Source organism: Leuresthes tenuis, unplaced genomic scaffold (genome assembly GCF_036924035.1).
Source record: "Leuresthes tenuis unplaced genomic scaffold, fLeuTen1.0.hap1 SCAF_21, whole genome shotgun sequence".
NCBI lineage: Eukaryota > Metazoa > Chordata > Actinopteri > Atheriniformes > Atherinopsidae > Leuresthes > Leuresthes tenuis.
The window spans coordinates 519,809-525,808 of NW_027325375.1; the positions used below are offsets into that span (position 1 = coordinate 519,809).

The 6,000-nt window shown below is 45.9% G+C and overlaps 1 protein-coding gene across 1 annotated transcript in view; it reads right to left on the reverse strand.

Moving 5' to 3' along the window:
- Nucleotides 1-1,589, reverse strand: part of caln2 (calneuron 2) — a 52,770-nt gene extending 51,181 nt beyond the window's left edge. Inside the window, exon 1 of the mRNA XM_072375603.1 lies at nt 898-1,589. The gene's annotated coding sequence lies outside the window, so the exon portion shown is untranslated. The remainder of the gene's footprint in view (nt 1-897) is intronic.
- Nucleotides 1,590-6,000: the final 4,411 nt, after the last annotated feature.

Here is a 6,000-nt window from a genome sequence, read left to right on the forward strand (position 1 = left end):
GGTCTGACAGACACTAACAGAACCCCCACCCGTAGGGAAAGAAGTGTTGGACACTTTGAAGGTCTGACAGCGGACGGAGCGCAGCTGGAAACTCACCGTCTGACGCTCCAAGGTGAAGAATTACATGGTGAAGAATATGTAATATTCATATTCATATTCACACATATATATATATATATATATTTGTATATATATATATATAGATGTATATGGATATATAGATGTATATATATAACATATACATGTTGCACAATAACAGGAACACAAAATAATATAATATAATATAGAAATAACAGGTAAATAACAGGTAAATAAGGACTTAACACCCCTCTCTCTCTCTCTCACACACCTCCATCCTTCCCTTCTCCACCCACAGGTGGACGTGGATCCTCTTCATGATGGGAGCGCGCAGCAGGTAACAGATGTGGCCATCATGCCATAAGACTGAGGATCACAGAGCATCTGGCACTGAGAATGAATTCACTTGGGTTTCAGAGTGCAGCCAGACTCCATTCATCAGGCTCCAGGCTGAATGAGGCGCAAAGAATGATATATAGAGCATGATGGAGTGCTTTACACCCGCCGCGTGCTCAGACAATCACACTGTAATTACACTTAAGGCGCGTGATGGACCTATAATCACATCGATCAAACCCACACAGCGCGCACCAACATCACAAAGGTTTGGGGAAACAGTGGAAACGGTCAGATGCTGAACGCAAACGGACAGCCACACGTTAGGTGTGATCAGCCATTAAAGCGTGCACGCGCACAAGCACGCCCCGTGCGTTCACGGAGATCACAACAGGTGCAGACGCTTGGGAGGCTCTGCGGCCACCAGCAGGAGCGGACAGTCACCTTTAACACGCACGCGCAGAGGTGACACGCGCAGCTTACCTGCCTGTGAATCTGCGGTCCGCCGGTGTGAGGGTCCCCTCCCGTTTGGTTAGTTTACCGGCGGCGGAGAGGCTGTGGGTTCCTGAGTCCGTCCGACGGCCAAAGATGGACTCATTCAGTCTGAGAGCTGGACCTGCCGCGCGAATTCACCAGCCGCGCACTTTTAGGTACTTAGAATATCAACTGGTAAGGAGGAAGATGCTGTCCGTTTCAGTCAAAGCCCGCATGAATGACTTACTGTGGCTTCTCTACATCAGCGCCATATCCTGAGATGTCGGGGTGTTGTTGGGCTGAGGCAGCTGGCGCCGGATCCCGTCCTATCAGCTCGCGCAGACCACCCGCAGCCGCCCACGGGTCTGGGTCTGAGGTGCGCTGCCGCCGCTTCTTCTAAAGGGGGAAACCGCAGCTTTGGATCCGTCTGCGCTGCTGAATCACCGCCGGAGAGGAGGGAGGATGCCCGGCGAGAGCTCCGCGCGCGGCTCGGTCAAGGGATCTCCCGCTGCTCCGCGTGACAGATTTAACTCATTTAACGTGTCCGTGCTGTCTGGTGAGGGAGGGGCCAGGTGGGGGCCACGGCGGCAGGATGCGTGTAGGTGAGCGTGGAAATGTGGCTCCTCTCAGGTGTGTGCGTGAGGCAGAAAGAGAGGCGCTGTGAGGTCCGAGCCATTAAGGTTTCAGTGGACCAGTGAAGCAGCAACCTTCCCTCTGGGGGCGTGTGCGCGCGCGTGTCTTCATTCAGCCATTCTTCACAGCTGTAAGAGTCATTGATGTCCAATTATGGTGCTTAGGAAATTACATCAGCCGCAGTACTTAAATGATGCAGCGCCTGCCCCCGTCCTCCTCTTACCTCCCACCACCCAAATTTAATCTTCTTCCTCATCTTATTGAAAGATTCAAGACATTTTCCACACTTTTCACACTCTTATTAGCACCCCCCCCCAAACTAACCCGTTTCTCTTATAATTACATAAGATGCTCCTCAGTGGGACGCAGCAGCACGGCTGCAGTCTCAGCCTGGAGGATGAAGCTGTGTCTGCCTCTGTTCTAATTAAAGATGGTTGCAGCTCCTTGTTCAATCACCCAATCCGTCCGGTTTTTGAAGGGTTAACGCATTGTGTGATGGGCCGCCAGGCTGCTCTGTTTCACCGGGAGTTTGGGCTCAAGTACAAAGTAAAGGCAGCAGAAGTGAGTCATGAACGTCTCAGGCCACTGTGGGACAATCTCTGTTGAGACTGATGTGAAACCTGAACTAATCTGGTTGGATTTTACATTTTAATTCCAAAAGCGATCATGATGAAGCGGTGGATCTGAAGGCTTTTTAAGTCCTGCTGAGGTAGGACAAGTGAAGGTGAAGCGATGTGCCTCGTGGCGGCATTTAGAAACAGCCTGGCTGTAATTTATGCCTCCTCAAATAAGATTTGAACTTCTTCTGAGGCGCCATCCGAGAGAGAAACAGGGAATGTTTTCTTCTCATAGCGCTAATTCCGTAATAAATCCATAAATATGGATCCAAACGCTCTTATATCTTAAAATTTCATTATTTTTATCTCATTATCTCATTCTGACTATGCGAATTTTCAAAAACATTAGTCTCTTACTGGATGAATAATCCCATGAAACAAAGGAAAAAGTGTAAACTGCGTTAAATCCGCTCTCTGGGGAGATAAAGAGTGACTTTAATGGGCCCCACCTGTGTTTTTACACGTTCATTTCAGCAAAGCCCCGATAAGGGAGCATTTAGGGCCTGATGAGGAGGGAAAAAACTAAAATAAACAGGTTTTCATACTGCCTGGACACAGATATATAGAGTTAGATATATTAGAGAGTACAGAAGGCAGAACAAGATGGAGCAATGAGCCAAGAAAGCAATAAATTAGCCTTCATTCCTTCATTAGAGCATGTTTTTCATTCAGTGAGACCCTAGGTGTACATATTACCACAGTTTAGACATCCGAAAGAGAAAAATAATGCCTTTTACCGCTAATTAAGATGTATTTCTCTATATGTTGGACAGTCTGCTTACGGCTTAGGTTTGAATTTATTGCCACAGCATCATTTTAAAGCTGCCTGGTCTGAATTTACCTGTTAGAAGCTCACTGAATGATTAGTTATTTTCTTAAAACGTCTGTTTCTGGCCTATAAGAGATGTGAGAATGATCTGCCTTCATGTGTCACACATGGAAGAGACTTTTCAGTGTGTTGTTGGGACAAAACAAGGTGTTTGAGCTGATTATTAACGCAGAGCCGCTTGATGTAGAGTCTTTGAACTCTCTTTGAACTCTTCTGAATGGAGGACAAATGTTCTATTAATCCTTCCCCTCTTGGTGTTGTGATGAAGTCTAAAAGGATCTTTAAATCTGGGAATATACGCTTGCATGTTGCTCACCATTCAGGGACTTTTTTCTGTGATTTTTCACACATCAGTGGGCTTCATGGGGAGCCTTTTTACATCTGTTGAATCAGTAAAATCATGAAATATGAATCTTTTTATCATTGAAAACCTTAAACAGCTCCTTGTCCTGCGGATTCTGTCCCAAATGCACACAAATGTCTGGGTGTTGATGTCTTTCTTCTTCCTTTACCGCAGAGGGGACACAGCTGGGAGGTAAATATCTGGCTTGCTGATAATCTCAGTCTCACGGGGAGTCTCAGGTACTGAGAAATCCAATTTGCTGCATTTGGTTTATCGTTCATTTCCCAGAATAAACATCACAAACAAAATGTCAGCCGCTCCTTTTCTGTTTTCCCTTCAATGCGGACCTCTGCAGAGAGTCAAAGGAGCTGACTTGTTTTCAGCATCCTGCAGCTCCCTGCTGGCTGGATAAAACACTTTAGCCTGAGTATCACATGGATTTTACTCGACCCGAGACAGCTGACAATGGGCGAAATCTCAGGCTTCACAAATACAAAAAGAGGAGTCACAGGGGGGGGTCTAAACCATCCAATAGAGCCACGGGGGGGGTGCCAACTCTGACCTCAAAACAAGTCAATACAGGGAGCCATGTCTGGCTTTAAAAGTCACCTTTTTTCCAATGTTTGCTCTGCAAAACCATGTTTTTCTCACTAATAGATGCACAACTTTAATTATTATGATTATAATTGAGACTATGAGTAAAACACAGCCTTTGAGATGGTTTTCACACTCTGCCTGTTATCTAATGAGACTGTTACAGAGGAAAGAGATGCAGTTTAAAGGGCTGGAGGGAGCTGAGGATGAGTTACCAAACGGCACCAAATGGTCGGTTTGCAGCAGCAGATCAGAAGGTCAAATACTCCCGAATTATTCAAAGTGTCTCTGCAGAGGTCAAAGAGGCCATTTCAAAGTTCAAGTTCAAATACGGCAATTCATTTCATCCCCAAACAGGAAATGTGACGACAATGAGCTGTTTCAGGAGCTGCTTCCATGTTGCATTCAAAGAAAAGCTCGAAGGCCTGGTCTGGTGATGGAATAACTTCAAATAAAGGATAAAGGTGGCGTGAAATGAATTGTGACTGCAGAGCTCCTCTGTCTGGGTGACTTCAGATACTGTTTCCTGTTCCCTCCTGAGGTGGAAACCTCAGAAACACATGCTTCATCTTCATTAGCATGTAAATGTTGTCATCATCCATTCCTCTCCACAGCCACCTCGTGGTCATTTCCAGCCCCGGAGCAGCGGTGACCTTCCATGGGGGAGAATCAGGACCCTGTCAGCCTGAGTTTCAGCTGTCGGCATCATGGGGAATTAAATCTAATCCCTACGCAGGTAACTCAGGTGTCTGTGGAGCTGGGATAGATTCATGGCACATTACATCACAGGTCAAAGGTTAGTCAGCCAAACATCATGAAAAATCTTCAGGCCGCTTCCCAGGGAGCTCACATCAGCAACACCTGCTGAATAATGCAGCTCAGACTGGGTTTAACAGGCAGCCCTTTGGAGGAAGGCAGCTGGGAAAAGGCCAGCTGCTCGTCCATTTAACACTGAGACATGAAGATAATCAGCTTCCTCAGAGTTAGGACATAAACACGGGCTTAATGGTGTTTTAAGGCGCCGCCTCTCAGCAGAGGTGCTGTGTTCTCCCTGTGTCTGCAGAGCGTCCCTCCAAGTCTTTCCCTGAACATTTAAACACCTTTTAGAGATACCTCAGCTTCAGCACCCGCCCTGCACGTCTAAAGCAGCTCCTCGGACTGATTTATGACCCAATAACATCTAAAACAGCTCCTCGGACTGAGTTATGGCCCAATAAGGTTCTGGAAATGTGGACAAATTGTTTTATGGTGAGGCTGGGCTCAGTGAGTAAATGCTGCATCTCCAGGAGTGTTTCTGTGCTGCCACAAAATAAATGCAGGAGTTAGAAGAGCTAATAATCTCAGCTAAGTTTCTTTGAATGGTTTCTTATGCAAAACAGAGACGTCTTCATGTCCCGGATGTGTGAAAATAAAGAGCATGACTGCAATTTATCACTAAATAAGTTTGTTTAAGCTACTTTTTTACGACAGAAACAACTTGTTAAGACTTCATTTTGTCAGTGTGTTTGCAGACAGAACAGAATGTGGTTTTGGCTGCACTTTCCTCAGTTTTCCCACATTTTTCCATCAGTCATTGCTTTGCAAACTGAAGGATGGAGACATAACAAAAAGTCTGACTTATTGTACCTGATCTGAGCATTTTCCATCAATCAAGGTGCTGTCGTCTCAGGATAAAAACAGAACTCTGATACACAGAGAGAGCCACTGATGCCTCAGCTGTGCAGACTTTGGGAGCTGAGAGCCACACATCTGGAGTAATGAGTGTTCGACGGCCTTTAATGGCATCAGACACGGGAACTTTAACATGGCTCCTGCCATAAAATGAAGAATTACGACCCACTTCAGAGAAAGTGAGAGTTGTTCGAACTGCTAACGCTTCAGTTTTGCACCGTGACTACCTGAAAATACTGTTTAACTCCAGCTCTCTGGCTGCTTCATCATCTCCTCTGAGCAAACGGATGCACAAGAAGAAGCATCCTTTCTAATCATCCTCCTGGAGCCATTCATTCTGCTCTTTGCAGATTTAACTCACTCATTTAATCATTTACGAATGTTTTGGTAAATTAAAAACCCATTTTAACCCCAAGCATCAAAGA